Here is a 19,305-nt window from a genome sequence, read left to right on the forward strand (position 1 = left end):
CTCTGTAAAAAGAATGGTTTATGTCTTATGAACCTGTTTAGATTCATTTACTTCTCAAAATACCCTGATTAAGCGAACTATTAAAGTAGAAATGTTACCTACAATATACTTTAGTGTTGGTCTCTCATTGTGTCTGACTCTTTGTAACCCCATGAACTGTAGCCTGCCAGGCTCCTCTGTCCATGCAGTTCTTCAGGCATGAATACTGGAGTGGGTTGTCATTCCCTTTTCCAGGGGATCTTCCTGACCCAGGAACCAAACATTGGTCTCCTGTATTGCAGGCAGATTTGTTACAGTTTGAGCCACCATGGAAGCCCCACAATAGCTATACTGTATGTATGTAATAAAGAAGTGAGTTTAAAGAAATACACATAAATTAGTTCATTTTTGCAAAAGAAGTAGTTGCAGATACTGGTGGAAAAGAAATAAAACAGCAGAAAATGCAACCAGGTGAGTAGGGATGAGAATGGAGTAATGCTACTCAGAGTATATCATTTTATACTGACTCTTAAAATGGAAGTAATGTTTATTTGTCTTCACTCCCCAAATAAATAATTAAAAAATCAACCTATCATTTAATGCCATAACAAATGACTTGTGGAATCTGTTCCTGACCAGAGATCAAGCCCTGAGCCATTGGAGTGGGAGCACTGACTCCAAGACCATAGACTACCAGAGAACTAACCCTAGAAGTAGCAAATAGTGAGAACTTCCACAAAGGAAACCACTTGAATACAAGACCTGGAATCACCCAACCACCAGTAGCACCTTGTGCAGGATGCCTCATCCAAACAACAAACAAAACAAAAACACAAAACCAGTCATCAACAGACAGGATTACCACTTCACTCAGCCTTGGCCATCAGAAGAAAACAAACAAACAAAAAAACACACAAAAACCTCAGCATAAATCTTACTCTACATGAAGCTTACACAAACCACTGGACCAAACTTAGACGGGAAAAAACCAAAAGGAAGAAAGAATTCAGCCTGGGAAAAGGAAGCATCAAACACCATAAATTAAAAAAAAAAAAGTAATGAAAAGGCAGAGAAATACTCCACAAATGAAGGAACAAACTAGAAACACAGAAGTCCAAATAAATGAAGAGGAAATAGGCAAACTACCTAAACAAGAATTCAAAATAATGATAGTAAACATGATCAAAAACCTTGAAAACAAAATGGAGAAAATGCAAGAATCAATTAGCAAAGGAGTAGCAATCCTCATATCAGACAAATTAGACTTTAAAATAAAGAATATTACAAGAGATAAGGAAGGATGTTACATAACGATCAAGGGATCAAACCAAGAGGAAGACACAAAAATTGTAAATATCTGTGCACCCAACATAGGAGCATCTCAATACATAAGACAAAAAGGAGACATAACAGACGTAAAAGGAGACATTGCAGGAGAAACTGACAGTAGCACAATAATAGGAGGAGACATTAACACCCCTTTCACACCAATGGACAGATCATCAAGACAGAAAACTAATAAGGAAACACATGTCTTAAATGAAACCTTGATGAGATGACTCTCACTGATATCTTCAGGACATTCCATCCAAATGCAGAAGAATATACCTTCTCAAGAGCACATGGAACATTCTCCAGGATAGACAACATCTTGGGTCACAAATCAAACCTCAGTAAATTTAAGAAAATTGAAATTGTTTCAAGCATCTTTTCAGATCACAACACTATGTGACTAGATATCAATTACAAGATAAAAACTGCAAAAAAACACAAACACATGGAGATTAAACAATAAGTTTCTAAATAACCAACAGGTTACTGAATAAATCAAAAGGGAAATCAAACAATTTCTATAAACAAATGACAATGAAAACATGACAACTCAAAACCTATGGGATGCAGCAAAAGTAGTTCTAAGACGGAAGTTTATAGCAATACAACCCTACCTCAAGAAACAAGAAAAACATTGAATAGACAACCTAACTTTACATCTAAAACAACTGGAAAAAGAACAAATACCCCCCAAAATTAGCAGAAGGAAAGAAATCATGAAGATCAGAGTGGAAATAACTGAAAAAGAAATGAAAGTAACAATAGTAAAGATTAATAAAATGAAAAGCAGTTTTTTTGAGAAGATAAACAAAATTGACAAACATTTAGCCAGACTCATCAGGAAAAAAAGAGGGAAGAATCAAATCAACAAAATTATAATCAAAAAAGGAGAGGTTACAACAGAATGCAGAAATACAAAGTTTATAAGAGACTATTATGAACAACTATATGGTAATACAATGGATAACCTAGAAGAAATGGACAGATTCTTAGCAAAGTTCTACCTTCCAAGACTGATCCAGGAAGAAATAGAAATTATGAACAATGCAATTACAGGCTGAAGAAACTGGAAACCCACTCCAGAATTCTTGCCTGGAGAATTCCATGGACAAAGGAGCCTGGTGGGCCACAGTCCATAGGGTCACAAAGAGTCAGACACAACTGAATGACTACCTTTCACTTTTCAATTACAAGCACTGAAATTGAAGTTGTGATCAAAAATCTCCCAAAAAACAAAAGCCCAGGACCAGACAGCCTTACAGAATTATATCAAACATTTAGAGAAGAGCTAATGCCTATGCTTCTAAAACTTTCAAAAAATTGCAGAGGAAGAAACACTTCCAAACTCATTCTACAAGGCCACCATCAACCTGATACCAAGACCAGACAAAGACAACACACAAAAAATAAAATAGCAGGCCAGTATCACGGACAAACATAGATGCAAAAATTCTCAACAAAATTTTAGCAAACAGAATTCAATGACACCTTAAGAAGCTCATAACCATGATCAAGTTGGGTTTATTCCAGGGATGCAAGGATTCTTCAATATACACAAATCAATCAATGTGATACAGCATATTAACAAATTGAAAGATAAAAACCATATGATAATCTCAATAGATGCATAAAAAGCCTTTGACAAAATTCAGCACCCATTTATGATTAAAACTCGAAGAAACCTACCTCAACATAGTAAAGACCATATATGATATAGCGAATGTTATTCTCAATGATGAAAAGCTGAAAGCATTCTCCCTAAGATCAGGAACAAGACAAGGGTGTCCACTTTAACCACTATTGTTCAACATAGTTTTGGAAGTCCTAGCTACCACAATCAGAGAAGAAAAAAAAAAATAATAATAAAGGGAATCCAGATTGGAAAAGAAGTAAAGCTGTCACTGTTTGCAGATGACATGATACAGTACATAGAAAACCCTAAAGATACTATCAGCAAATTACTAGAGCTAATCAGTGAATTTAGCAAAGTTGCAGGATACAAAATCAATACACAGAAATCACTTGCATTTCTATATATTAACAATGAAAAATCAGAAAGAGAAATTAAGGAATCAATCCCATTCACCATTGCAGCACAAAGAATTAAATACCTAGGAATAAACTTACCTAAAGAGATAAAAGAAACTGTACACAGAAAATTATAAGACACTGATGAAAGAAATCAAAGATGACATAAACAGATGGAGAGGTATTCCATGTTCCTGGGTAGGAAGAATCAATATTGTGAAAAAGACTATACTCCGAAACACAATCTACAGATTCAATGTAATTCCTATCAAATTACCAATGCCATTTTTCACAGAACTAAAACAAAAAATTTCTTAATTCATATGAAAACACAAAAGATTCCAAATAGCCAAAGCAGTCTTAAGCAAGAAGAATGGAGCTGGAGGAATCAACCTTCTTGACTTCAGGTTATACTACAAAGCTACAGTAATCAAGACAGTACGATACTGGCACAAAAGCAGAAATGTAGACCAATAAAAGAAGATACAAAGCCCAGAGATAAACCCTTACACCTATGTGTACCTTATTTTTGGCAAAGGAGGCAAGAATATACAATGAGGCAAAGACAGCCTCTTCAATAAATGATGCTGATAAAATTGGACAGCTACACGCAAAAGAATGAAATTAGAACACTTCTTAACACCACACACAAAGATAAATTCAAAATGGATTAAAGATCTAAATTTAAGACCAGAAAATATAAAACTCTTAGAGGAAAACATAGGCAGAATAGTTGATGACATAAATCAAAGCAAGATCCTCTATCACCCACCTCCTAGAGTAATGGAAATAAAAACAAGTGGGACCTGATTAAACTTAAAAGCTTTTGCACAGCAAAGGAAACGATAAGCAAGATGTAAAGACAACCCTCCGGAGAAGGCAATGGCACCCCACTCCAGTACTTTTGCCTGGAAAATCCCATGGATGGAGGAGCCTGATAGGCTGCAGTCCATGGGGTCGCTAGAGTCAGACATGACTGAGCGACTTCACTTTCAATTTTCACTTTCATGCATTGGAGAAGGAAATGGCAACCCACTCCAGTGTTCTTGCCTGGAGAATCCCAGGGACGGGAAGCCTGGTGGGCTGCCGTCTATGGGGTCGCACAGAGTCAGACACGACTGAAGCGACTTAGCAGCAGGAAAGACAACCCTCAGAATGGGATGAAATAACAGCAAATGAAACAACTGACAATGGATTAATTTCCAAAATATACAGGCAACTCATACAACTCAAAACCAGAAAAACAAACAACCCAATCAAAAAGTGGGAAAAAGACCTAAATAGACGTTTCTCCAAAGAAGACATACAGATGGCTAATAAACACATGAAAAGATGCTCAACATTGCTCATTATTAGAGAAATGCAAATCAAAGCTACAATGAGATATCACCTAACACCGGTCAGAATGGCCATCATGAAAACATCTACAAACAATAAATGCTGCAGAGAGTGTGGACAAAAGGAAACACTCTTGCACTGTTGGTGGGAATGTAAATTGATACAGCCACTGTGGAAGATGGTATGGAGATTCCTTAAAAAACTAGGAATAAAACCACTATATGACTCAGAAAGCCCACTCCTAGGCATATACCCTGAGGAAACCAAAATTTAAAAAGACACATGTATCACATTGTTCATTGCAGCACTGTTTACAATAACTAGAACATGGAAGCAACCTAGATGTCCATCGACAGATGAATGGATAAAGAAGTGGTGGTACATATACACAGTGGAATATTACTCAACTATTAAAATGAAAGCATTTTACTCAGTTCTAATAAGGTGGATAAACCTAGAGCTTATTATGCAAAGTGAGGTGAGTCAGAAAGAGAAAGATAAATATTGTATTCTAACACATATATGCAGAATCTAGAAAAATGTTACTGAAGAATTTATTTGCAGGGTAGCAATGGAGAAACAAATTCTCCAAGCCAGGCTTCAACAGTATGTGAAGGTGAACTTTCAGATGTTCAAGCTGGATTTAGAAAAGGCAGAGGAATCAGAGATCAAATTGTCAATATCTGTTGGATGATCCAAAAAACAAGAGAGTTCCAGAAAAACATCTACTTCTGCTTTATTGACTATGCCGAAGCCTTTGGTTATGTGGATCACAACAAACTGTGGAAAATTTTGAAAGATATGGGAATGCTGTGATTCATGGGGTCGCAAAGAGTCTGACATGAATGAGTGACTGAACTGAACTGATTCATGTTGAGGTTTAACAGAAAACAAAAGAATTCTGTAAAGCAATTATCCTTCAATTAAAAAATAAATTAAATTTTAAAGAATCAACCTGTATACAGATGGAGCTTCATACTGAATACAAACAACTGTGTCTGAAATGAATAGTATAAACACACTGAAGGGAATGGGAAAGAGAGAAATTAGTAGTAATTTTGTAAAATAAAAATTTGTCTGTATATTTTTCAGTTCAGTTCAGTTGCTCAGTCGTGTCTGACTCTTTGCGACCCCATGAATCGCAGCACGCCAGGCCTCCCTGTCCATCACCAACTCCCGGAGTTCACTCAGACTCACGTCCATCGAGTCAGTGACACCATCCAGCCATCTCATCCTCTGTCGTCCCCTTCTCCTCCTGCCCCCAATCCCTCCCAGCATCAGAGTCTTATCCAATGAGTCAACTCTTCGCATGAGTTGCCCAAAGTACTGGAGTTTCAGCTTTAGCATCATTCCTTCCAAAGAAATCCCAGGGCTGATCTCCTTCAGAATGGACTGGTTGAATCTCCTTGCAGTCCAAGGGACTCTCGAGAGTCCTCTCCAACACCACAGTTCAAAAGCATCAATTCTTCGGCGCTCAGCCTTCTTCACAGTCCAACTCTCACATCCATACGTAACCACAGGAAAAACCGTAGCCTTGACTAGACGGACCTTTGTTGGCAAAGTAATGTATATTTTTAGACAAAGGCAAAAAAAAGCTTAAACAAATACTATACTATAGTTAAACTATACTACACTATAGCTATCATCTTTATGTCTCACATGGTTATAGGTTAACAATATTGAAATGAATTCACATGTTTGGCAGGTTTGCACAACTAATATATTTTACATGAGGTGATCCAGATTTCTCATGGTCAGGTAAAGCAAATTCAGTAAAGATGTAAGACTAGGATAAAACTTGTTTATAATAAACTTTCCCTGTGGCTCTGTGGTAAAGAATCCACTTGCAATGCGGAAGACACAGGAGAAACAGGTCCAATCCCTGGGTCAGGAAGTTTTCCTGGAGGAGGGCATGATCACCCACCCCACTATTCTTGCCTACAGAATCCCATGGACAGAGGATCCTGGTGCACTACAGCTCATAGGGTCACAAAGAATCAGACATGACTGAAGCAACTGTGCACACACGCAAGCATTATTGTATATATATATATATATGTATATACCTGTATGTATATATATGTAAATATACATACACATAGAAATAATGATAGGTGTGTATTTTCATGAATCAATATAGATATATATTTTGTTGTTTTGTCTCCTGTATGAGCCCTGGAGCAGAACATTCCAGATTTGGATTATGCAGACTTGGATTTCAATTATAGTTCTTTACTTATTTCTGTGTGTTTGGGAACCTAATCTTTTTCTCTAAGCCTTGTTTTCTTAATTAATAAAATTGGATTATGAAAAGAGATTACCTACTAAAATGAATAATAATGATAAATAGAAATAAATACATACATATTTAATGCATGTGCTTAGTCGCTCAGTCGTGTCTGACTCTTTGAGACCCAGTGGACTGTAACCCACCAGGCTGTACTGTCCATTGGATTTCCTAGGCAAGAATGCTGGAGCAGGTTGCCATTTCCTTCTCCAGAGGATCTTCCTGACCCAGGGATTGAACCCACGTCTCCTGTGTCTTCCGCATTGCAAATGGATTCTTTATCACTGAACCAAAGGGGAAGCCCATGTGTATATGAATACATAATACTAATTCTGATTCCAGTTGAACACAAGTTTTATCCTAGTCTTCCATCTTTGTTGAAATTGCTTTATCTGACCATGAGAAATCTGGACCATATTTAATACATACATACGTACTAAAGTCTGATTAAAGAAACACAAGCTTCAAGGGTTCCATGGAGAAGTGGTCGATTCCAAGGAAAATATAAGATGGGTCTGAAATAATTTTGATGACAAGTAATCCTTGTAAAAGGATAGGAGGATGTTAAAAGGATATAGAAACCAACTGGAAAAGGGCTCCAAATGGCCACAGATGGAAATTTGAGCAAGAAGATGAAAAGTAAGAGTGTTGTGTTATAACTCATAATCCATGGAATTTATATTGATATGAATAAATAGGTGAATAAGAAGATAAATGGGACTAAAGAGATTATTCCTCATGCAAGAATCTAAATTAATGAATATAGAAGTAATGAGAGATATATGAAATTACCATTGGCAAACACTATAATAATGTTATAGGCATGATCTGATTGGGTTTAGAAATCAGTGGACAAAATTTTGAAAAAAACAGAATAATAACATTATCTCAAATTATCTCCTCCCAGGTATGTATCATTTACAAAGTTAACTTTACAGAGAAGTACTCCCTTAATCAAGTGACCAAGGTCAGCCTCTTCAGTAATAAGTATATTACACTGAAAAGAACAATGTTTCTGCAACTTTCTCACTGAAAACACAGAATCTCAATCTCAGAAAACATTGGATGAACCCAAAGGGGAACCCATCCTCCAAAATAATTGATCAGAAGTTACAATTGTGAAGGTCATGAAATAAAAAAAAAAGAACAATTGAGAAATTGTCACAGATTGGAGGAGACTAGGAGACAAAGTAATTAAATGCATTATGAGATCCTGGATTGAATCCAGAAACAGAAAATGACATTAAGGGAAAAATAGATGAAATTCAAATAAAGTCTATAGTCAATAATATTTTACCAACATTTGACATCTTGATTTGGTAATTGTGGTATGGTAACATTAGAAAAAAAACTAAAAAATGTGTATATGAAATTTCTCTACTATTTTTCACTCTTCTGTAGGTCCAAATTATCTCAAAAATAAATGGTTAAAGTATCAGTTATAAAGGCTAGAACTAGAAAAAATTAAAATTACGTGTATAATATAGGCATAACTCAAAATAAACTATTGACTGAACACAGAAGTTCTCAAGATGAATATAGTAAAGTTTAAATCAATACAGACAGTACTATGTATTGTCTATGGATGTCAATTCAGTTCAGTCGCTCAGTCGTGTCCGACTCTTTGCGACCCCATGAATCGCAGCACGCCAGGCCTCCCTGTCCATCACCAACTCCCAGAGTTCACTCAGACTCATGTCCATCGAGTCAGTGATGCCATCCAGCCATCTCATCCTCTGTCGTCCCCTTCTCCTCCTGCCCCCAATCCCTCCCAGCATCAGAGTCTTTTCCAATGAGTCAACTCTTCGCATGAGGTGGCCAAAGTACTGGAGTTTCACCTTCAGCATTATTCCTTCCAACGAAATCCCAGGGCTGATCTCCTTTAGGATGGACTGGTTGGATCTCCTTGCAGTCCAAGGGACTCTCGAGAGTCTTCTGCAACACCACAGTTCAAAAGCATCAATTCTTCAGCGCTCAGCCTTCTTCACAGTCCAACTCTCACATCCATGCATGACCACAGGAAAAACCATTGCCTTGACTAGACGAACCTTTGTTGGCAAAGTAATGTCTCTGCTTTTGAATATGTTATCTAGGTTGGTCATAACTTTTCTTCCAAGGAGTAAGCGTCTTTTAATTTCATGGCTGCAGTCACCATGCAGTGATTTTGGAGCCCAGAAAAATAAAGTCTGACACCGTTTCCACTGTTTCCCCATCTATTTCCCATGAAGTGATGGGACCGGATGCCATGATCTTCATTTTCTGAATGTTGAGCTTTAAGCCAACTTTTTCACTCTTCACTTTCACTTTCATCAAGAGGCTTTTTAATTCCTCTTCACTTTCTGCCATAAGGGTGGTGTCATCTGCATATCTGAGGTTACTGATATTTCTCCCGGCAATCTTGATTCCAGCTTGTGTTTCTTCCAGTCCAGGGTTTCTCATGATGTACTCTGCTTAGACCTATGCAATAAAAAGAAACTGACAAATACCAACTTCAGAATAGTTGTATTTCTGGGAAGTAAAGAAGAATACTTGTTGGGGGATTATTCAAAGGATACATATTGTATCTATCATGTTTTGTTTCCTTTAAAAAAGTGAGGAGAATGTGGCAAAGGCTACGGTTTTATGAATCTAGGTGGTGGGTACACACAGATTAGTGTCTTAAAAGACAGATTATGCTAAATAAAAATACTTTAAAAATGTAATGGATTAAACAAGGTCCTTTAGATAAAGAATTAAAAACTTGGCTAAGATGTATACAGTGAAGGAAAGCATTTTTAAAGTTCTAACCATCATTTCTACTGCTTTGTAGTAGAAACATTAGGCTGGTAATATGGATCTAATTTTGACATTTTTCTCCAGATTTTATACCAAAAATCACTTTTTCATGATTTCAACTATTTATATCTACACACAAACATAAAATACCTCGATTCTATTATTTAGAGTAGAAGTCACACATTATCACCATTTGGGTTGAACTTGGCCTATAGAGTATTTTGTTTGGCTTTTATAGTATTTTTAATAAAATTGCTCCAATATTCAAAAATGAGACATTTCCCTTAGAAAGTCAAATGTCTTGCTTCTTAAGGAAAAGTAAAGCAAACCTAAACAATAAGTGGCTGGCAGCACTGGCCCCACATTCTGAGTGGGCTGAAATGAGCAGTGATTGCACCATTTCAGTACGTATGGGTACTCCAGCTGCTAGAGTCCCCAGTGTTCATACCAAGTATATATCTGCTCCTACATTTGTAATTTCATATTTTGATTTCACTTGCCTTGACCTTGAGGCCTAGGATTTTAAGATTTCTTCCTTTTAATATGAAACAATTGGCTATTCTCCTTCCTTTATAAAAATCTGAATGTGTGTGCATGTGTTAAGCCATGAGTTGGGACGATGTAAGATTTAGCTTTTAATTTAGTTTTTCCAAATATTTTCAGTAGGTATTGAAATTGAAAGTGAAAGTCACTCAGCTGTGTCCCACTCTGCGACTATACTGTCCATGGAATTCTCCAGGCCAGAATACTTCAGTGAGTAGCTATTCCATTCTCCAGGGGGTCTTCCCAACTCAGGGATTTAACCCAGGTCTCGTGCATTGCAGGCAGATTCTTTACCAGTTGAGTCACCAGGGAAGCCTTCAGTAGGTAGATTAGAGTGAATAAATTGAATCTAGGGCTTGTTTTGGGGCCCCCCAGTGGCTCAGTGGTAAGGAATCCACTTGCAATGCAGGAGCCTCAGGTTTGATTCCTGGGTGGAAAGATCTGGAGGAGGAAATGGCAACCCACTCCAGTATTATTTCCTGGAAAATCCCTTGGACAGAGGAGCCTGACGGGCTACAGTCCATGGGTTTGCAGAGTCGGACATGACTGAGTGACTAAGAACACACACACACACACACACAACTTGTTTTGTGTATGTACGTATGTGTGTTTGCCACTCAGTCATGTCCAACTCTTTGTGACCTCATGGACTATAGCCCACCAGGCTCCTTTGACCATGGGATTCTTCAGACAAGAATACTGGAGTAGGTAGCTATTTCTTTCTGCTGGGGATCTTCTTAACCCAGATATTGAAACTGGGTCTTCCACATTGCAGGCAAATTCTTTACCACCAGGGAAAAATTTGTTTCAGGAAGACAATATTGCAAGACCAGTTGCACCAACAGTTACTAAAACCATTTAAACAAGATCTGCTGAGTTTCTGCCTAGTGAATGTAAAAATATAGTACAATGTAATTTGTCAAGTGTATTTCTCTCTAGTCCTTATTGCCTCTTTCTCCTCCTTTTTTCTTCTATTAACACTTTAGTGATAACATGATATAAAGAAAACTTGAACTGTATAATGGAAACTGGTTTGTAGTCTATTAATTATGCAAATTAATAAGAAAATTCTACCAATAGAATATATTCTCCATAATTTTAGGTTAAATTCTGACTATCATTGATTTATAGCTGTTTTAAGTACTGGCAAACATATATTATACTTAGAAACTTTTGTTCATTACAATGTAAAATTTCAGGGGTTCTCTATCTTGACAAACTTCCCCAGAGGTCTCAGAGTTTTCTTTTCTTTCCTTCTTTCCTTCCTTCCTTCTCTTTTAACCTTGTTTTCTTTCTGTCTTCTTTCTCTTCTTTGTGGATTTCTTTTTTATGATCTGCTTCCTCAATTCCATCAAATCCTGGGTATAATTATCAAGACTATATTATATTTATTTACTTTGCTGAATCCCAATGATGATGAAAAGATGTTCAAGGTGTTGTTTAATCATTAACCAATGAACTGTCTTCATCATTAAAATTACATTTGGCCTAAACTTAAGTGTTAAATCTGGAATGAGATCAATAATACACTATGAAAGAGTTTGTAGATTTTTAAAATTTTTTCTATGTGGGTAAACTTCAGAAACACAATTTTCATATTGTGAATGAAGATTATAACTATCTAAACTGGTTTTAGATCAACAAATACATGCTATTTCTAGCATTTTTATTTATAAGCAATATTATTCACTTCTGTCAATTTATTCCCTTTTTTTTAGAATTCTTGGACAATTAATGCAATGTGCATTTATTGGCAAAAATATATTTAGCCACAGAAAGCACATGGCTAAATATGAGTAAAACAAATATGAGTAAAATACTTTCATCTTTGTATATTTATGAATTACAGATTAAACTCATTATTTATCACTTTTGTTTATTTTTCTTTTTTAAAATCTGTCCCTTACTAGCACACGTATTCTAAGCAAGCACTAAAACAAAGCCAAACAACAATACAAATGCTGTTAGTCTGGGTTCGTTTGTCCTCATGAATACTTATAACAGCACTGAGTCATTTCTTTACTTTAAAAACAAAAGTCTGTATAATTAAGGCTACAGTTTTTCCATTAGTCATGTATGGATGTGTAAATTGGTCCATAAAGAAGGCTGAGTGCCAATAACGAATGTTTTCTAACTATGGTGCTGGAGAAGACTCTTAAGAGTCCATGGACAGAAAGCAGTTAAAACCAGTCAATCCTAAAGGAAATCAACCCTGAATATTCATTGGAAGGACTGATGCTGAAGCTCCAATACTTTGGCCACCTGATGCGAAGAGCTGATTCATTGGAAAAGACCCAGATGCTGGGAAGGACTGAAGGCAAAAGATTCCAGATTGCTTTTTTTTCACTTAGCAATATGCAGTTAAGTTTTGCCCATATCTTTTTATGGCTTGATAGCTCATTTTTTAATACTGAATAATATTCAATTATTTGGGAATACAGCAGTTTGTTTATTCATTCATCTGTTCAAGGGCTTGTTGGTTCCTTCCAAATTTTGGCAACTATGAATAAAACTGGGATTCCCTGGTGGCTCAGAACTCACCTGACAATTCCTAGGTTGGGAAGATACTCTGGAGAAGAAAATGGCAACCCATTCCAGCATTTTTGCCTCAAAAATCCCATGAACAGAGTCAGGTGGGCTCCAGTCCATGGGGAGGCAAAAGAGTCACACACCACTTAGCAACTAAACAATGACAATGAATAAAGCTGTTGTAAAAATTTATATACAGACTTTTGTGCAGGAGTTTTCAGTGCCTTCAGATGAATACCAGGGAGCACAAAGGATAGATCATAAAACTGCCACAGTGGCTTCAAAGATGGTGGTGCCATTTGTATTCCCACAAGCCAATGGCAAGAATTCTTATCCCTCCACATTCTCATCAGTATTCAGTGCTGTCACTGTTTGAATTTTAGGCATTCTAACAAGTGTTATCACATTGTTTTAATTTGCATTCCCCAATGACATATGATGATGAATGTCTTTTCACATGCTAGTTTGCTTTCTGTACACTTTCTTTGTTGAGCTGCTGGTTCAACTTTTTTTAAAAAATCCATGTTTAATTGATTGTTTGTTTTTTTATTGTTGAGTTTTAAGAGTTCTTTGTTTATTTTGCATCTAAGTTTTTTTTTTTATTATTAGATATATTTTGGAAAGATTTTCTCCCTGTTTGTGGCTGAACTTTTCATTCTTTTAACAGTTTTTTTGCAGAGCAGAAGGGTTTAAACTTAATGAAGTTCAACTTATTTTTCTCTTTTGTTAGATCATGCTTTTGGCATTTCTCTTTTTGAATGTTCACTATCTTTGATGACTTATTTCAAACATTTATTAAGTATTTCAGGTGGTGCTACTATTTCTTCCTTTCCTCGTATGTTATATTCTTCTGAAATTTCACTATTTCTCAATATTTCTCTTGGGTGGAAGAACAGCAGAAAATTTTTCCGTTTTGTAACCTGTAAGCTAAATTAATAAAAATGAAGAAAGTTGAAGCTGGAAAGAGTTTTTATGAGATTCTGGAGCATCATCTTAGTCTTAGCACTCACCCTTCAATAAAATAGATAATAATCGGTTCATTGTATAACTCCATCCATGGGATTTTCCAGGCAAGAATACTGAAGTGGATTGCCATTTTCCTTCTCCAGGGATCTTCCCAACCCAGGAATCGAAGCCGGGTCTCCCGCACTGCAGGCAGACGCTTTACCGTCTGAGCCACCAGGGAAGCCCTTTCTATTCCTAGGTGATAAAAATCTGATTCTTGATTCCAGGCATTTTCCCTATCCCCTCTAGGCTACCATTTCTTAATGTGTGTCCTTGAATTCTAGTCAATTCCTATATATACACATGAAGTGTACTAGTGTATTAATTCTAGCACTTCAGCCCTGAACCGTTTTGGCATCAGGGACCGGTTTCATGGAAAGCAATTTTTTCCATGAATCGGGGTTGTGGATGGTTTTGGGATGATTAAAATATATTACATTCACAGTGCACTTTATTTCTATTATTATTATGTTGTCATATATAATGAAATAATTATATAGCTTCACCATAATACAGAATCAGGGGGAGCCCTGAATTTATTTTCCTGAGCTCAGGCAGTAATGTGAGCGATGGGCAACTGTGGTATATACAAATTAATTCAAATACAAATACAAATTCGATCACTAGCCTGCCACTCTCCTTCTGCTGTGTGGCCTGATTTCTAACAGGCCACAGAACAGGAGGGGTCTGTGGCCTGGAAGCTGGGGACCCATGTTCGAGCAAACACCCTGACAAAGCTCCTGGTTGGGTTTGCCAATCTTAATGCCGCTTGCCTACACCAGCCTCCTTGTGTTCCATCTCAGTTCAAGCCTGCCACAAGCTTTCTGTGGAGCACATGAATCATTTACTCAAATAAGATGCTATTATGAGACAGTGCTATAAATCTTAGAGACTTTTAAGATAGAACAATGGATTGGCAAGCAAATGGATTAAACTTCAGAAAACTTTTTTCACATTTTTCAGGGAAAGGGAATTGTGAGCAGAATAGAATGCTAGCTATTCAAAAACTGGACTGGGTGACCCCAGCCTGAAAGAAAAAGTTCACTGAGAATGAACTTTTCTGAACTGGCCCTGGGATAACCCAGAAGGTCTGGGATCATTCTAGCTTATAGCCTTGAATATTGCTTATTATTTGAGAGAAGGGATTTGCCTACTGTATGAATTTTTAAATTCTTTTGTGAATGATTGTTAGTTTTAGATAAATTAAATAATTCTTTTAACAGTATGAAGTTAATAAAAAATGTCTGACTTGCAGCTACTGAATAAATCCTTAGAGACCCCCAGAACAATTACAGAAACTGGGAAGTTTGCCTCTATAATTTTATTTCTGGGTTAAATTACAAAGGTTCATATTATCCATGGCAAGTGAAGATCTGTTTTTAATAAACTGCACTTAAACATGTGGCTTGATAATAATGAAATGAATAAGTGGATAAGTCCAGGATGTTTTGCACAGAGCTGACATTCTTTAAATTGTATTTGGTAAGTTTTCACAAACATAATTAGATACAAAAGCAATCTAATTAGATATTATTAAAAAGTGGGACCATAGCCTATTAGTTTTTTAACCCCAAATATGAGTTTCTTATTCTGTTCCAGAAGTATTAATGATAGGGAGATGGTAACGTTCGTTTATTGCTATCATAATATTAAAATATTTGATGCTTTGAGGAGATTGTGAAGTCTAAAAAACTTCACTGATGTTTTCCCTATTTTAGAAAAAAATATGTTTTATGATAAATTATTGCAAACACCTGTTGGGCTTCCCTGGTGGCTCAGATGGTAAACAATCCACCTGCAATGTGGGAGACCTGGGTTTTATCCCTTACTTGGGAAGATCCCCTGGAGAAGGGCATGGCAGCCCGTTCTAGTATTCTTGCCTAGAGAATCCCCATAGACAGAGAAGCGTGGTGGGCTATAGTCCATGGGGTTGCAGAGGGTCGGACATGACTAAGAGACTAAGCACATAGAACAGTGCAAACACCTATTATACCCTTTCTATGTTTGTTTAAAAATTATATATCATTTTGTATATGGGGTTTCTCATATGCAATCTGATCTTATATGGAACCACGAAGAAACTATAATTTGGGGCCCAACAAAAATATTTTAATCCATAGCATAAAATTTTTCAGTGCTTAAAATGCATAGTCATTTTTTAAGAGAAGATAAAAATTATAGACAGAATTTTAGAACTAAACTTCTGGTATAAAACTTCTACAGATTCAGCAAGGTAGATTCCAAGAGATCAGGTGACTTGCTAAAGCTCTCATTGGTGATTGTCTTGGGGTTGGGGCAATAGTCTGATCTGGGTTTCTGTATTCAAACCTCAGCATGTTTTGAACAAGGCCACATACATCACCTCTTTAATATGGCACTCAGACTTGTTGGAATAAGAACATGAGCATTTTCTCTTCTCAGCCCAGAGTGTGTGCATGAACATGAAATACCACTGGAAAAGAGCATCCATTGATTAACATGACTTGTAAGTTCTTTTAGTGATTGATTAAGTATGTAATATTATAAATACTAGTGAAAATGTATTGATAGACATGCTTCTGCTATTGCTCTCATTGTTCTGTAAACTTTTTCTCTTGATTTGATTGCCACTTATAGCAGTGAAGCACTCCAGAGTCAAATGACCTGTGTTCAGATTTTGACATTTCTAGTCTTTTTCTGTGTTGACCTTGGAGAAGTCATTTAACAGCTAGGTAGACTACAATAATACCTCCCTTATAATATATTTAGTTGATTTACTTCATGAATAACCAAGATACACAATTAATATTGAATATGATGACAACGATGTTGAAAGAGATGGTAATGATGATGACATCATACTCTCCTGGTTTCCCACCCATCTCCCTGATCACTCGTTTTGCAGTTCCTTTGAATGATACCTAATCAGACTGACCTCTTGACATTATCGCTCTTGAGAGATCACCTTCTTCACCTGCACTCTCTTCTCTCATGAAGTCAGGATGAACTCATGGTTTTTGGTACTGTATTTGCCAATGTCCTCTAGAGAAACAGAATCTCTCTCTGTCTCTCTTTCTATCTCTGTATCTCTAACTGTCTCTCTCTCTCATGGTTAAAGGAACTGGCTCATCCAATTACAGAGGCCAAGCAGTTCGATAACCTGCTGTCTGTAATCTGGAAAGCCAGAAAAGCCTGTAGTATAATTCAATTTAAGTCCAAAGACCTGGAGAACCAGAGGAGCTGATGGTGTAACTCCTAGTCCATGGCTGAAGGCTTGAGAACTGGGGAAATGCTGGTGTAAAAATAACGGAAATGATTTCTTTCTTTCAGTTTACTTTTAGTCCCTACATCCATGTATCTGCAAATGCGCTCCAAATATATTCCAAATGTACTGAGAAAATGACTGCTCTCACACCATCGATGGCTGCCATCATTTCCCTGTGGATCATGGCAGTGATGTTTTCACTGGATTTCAGTATCGTTTCCCCTCAGTCACTTCTCAGCACAACAATTAGAGAGATCTTTTAAACATTTAAAACATGGGTCAAATCATATAATTCTGCTCAAAACTCTTTTGTGTTTCTCTAATTTACCCAAAATAAACCTAGTCTTTCCCCATGGCCAAAAAAAAGCCCCTCTCCAGGTACATCTCTGCCCTACCATTTTCTAGTCCTCCATTGTTGACTCTTCTGTAAGCCATACTACTCTCCTTAGACTCTCCAAACACTCCAGGCAAACTTCAGCCCCACTGCTTTGCTTTAGTTATTTTATCTGCTTGGAACCATCTCCTTCAAGGAGGCTTACACTCTCACTTCCTTTAAGAATTCCTTTTTCAGTTAAATTCTTTTTAACAAATGAATGAATGAATGAATGACGTTGACTTTGCTAAGTTACATCTTAAATTTTATAAGTTACATTTTAAGAGACAGAGTTTGCAAAGTCCATCTTTCTCAGATAATTTATGATTCATTAAGCACGTAAAACCTTGCAGAAGTGGAAGGGCATAATAGAGCTAATCTATTGTTCTGCCCTCATTCACCACCCAGTACTTTTTTGTTCCTATCAGAAATATCATGACTTAAGAAATTCAAATGGAAAGATAAGTTGCTCAATTTTTAACTCAGTGTGTGAGTTAGGAAGTCATAAAAACCAAGCAAATTGTTTCCCATTTATCAGCTCTATAAAACATTGGATTCTATGTAATTAATTGAATTCAGAATATATTTTATGTTTTAATCTGTAAGCATTACTCAAGAAGGGCCCTATTATTTTAACTCTACCTGCCTTGTCTGATACATAGTGGGATCTGAGAAAAGTTAATAATTTGGTAAAGCACAGCATCTAATTAAGAAGGCCATCACCTAATAATATTTGTCTATGTTTTAGGAGAACATGTATTTCAAAATGTAATTGGTAAAATACATGCTGTTTAAATTTAATATAAGTGATTTCTATATGTTGTTTCATTGTGTATAGGATAAAACCTAGCTCTGCCACTTGGAAAACTAAATAACTTCCAGGATGTTTTTTAAATATGATAGCAATCAAATTTTGGTTTTATATAAAAGCATATTTTTCATGCTTTTAAGCTAAATCTGTTCATAAAGCATTTTTACTGTGAGTAACAATGTTTGATAAAAGCAGTTTGAAAGAACTGTTGTATCAACCTTTAGCAGTTATTACAAATAAACGGACAATTCAAACACTACCTGTGTACATATACCTATGACTTTGAGCTTTCTGATCTTTATCCTTATAAATCAGCCTTGCAATTTAAGGAAAATTGCACAAACATTATTTGGTCAAAATGGAGAGGTATTTCAGGCGAATAGTCTGTTGGAATAAAGAAAAGGATAACATAGTCTGACTACTTGTTTTATTTTGGGAATAAAGCACCTGGTGGTACATCCTACTACCTGGTCATGAGGGGCAGCAGAGCTATAAGAAACAAAATGAGGCAGAATTTCCAATAGGGCATGCGAAGTAGATTATTAATTCTGTCAGTTTCTCACTTCCTCCACTGGCAACACCTGGAATCAAACACTGTCACCTCTCACCTGTGTGTGTGTGTGGGGTGTGTGTGTGTGTGTGTGTGTGTGTGTGTGTTTAGTCACTCAGTCGTGTATGACTGTTTATCACTCCATGGATTGTAGCCCACCAGGATCCTTTGTACATGGAATTCTCCAAGCAAGAATACTGGAGTTTTTTCTGTCCATTTCCAATCCTCTGTCCATTTCCTTCTCCAGAGGATCTTCCCTACCCAGGGATCAAACTTGAGTCTCCAAGTCTCCTGCATTGACAGGTGGCTTCTTTACCTCTGTGCCACCTGGGAAGCCTTCATTAAAATCACCTATTTTGATTGTCTGCTTCCATACTACTTTCTTTTTCAGGGTGCACCTATATCCTCCCATCTCTCTCTTCCATTTTTGACTGTCCATTAAATGTAACTAATTTAGAACCTATCTGTATCTCTAAATGGTAAGGATCCTGAGAGCAGGAACTCAAGTCTT

Source organism: Bos indicus, chromosome 9 (genome assembly GCF_029378745.1).
Source record: "Bos indicus isolate NIAB-ARS_2022 breed Sahiwal x Tharparkar chromosome 9, NIAB-ARS_B.indTharparkar_mat_pri_1.0, whole genome shotgun sequence".
Lineage (NCBI taxonomy): Eukaryota > Metazoa > Chordata > Mammalia > Artiodactyla > Bovidae > Bos > Bos indicus.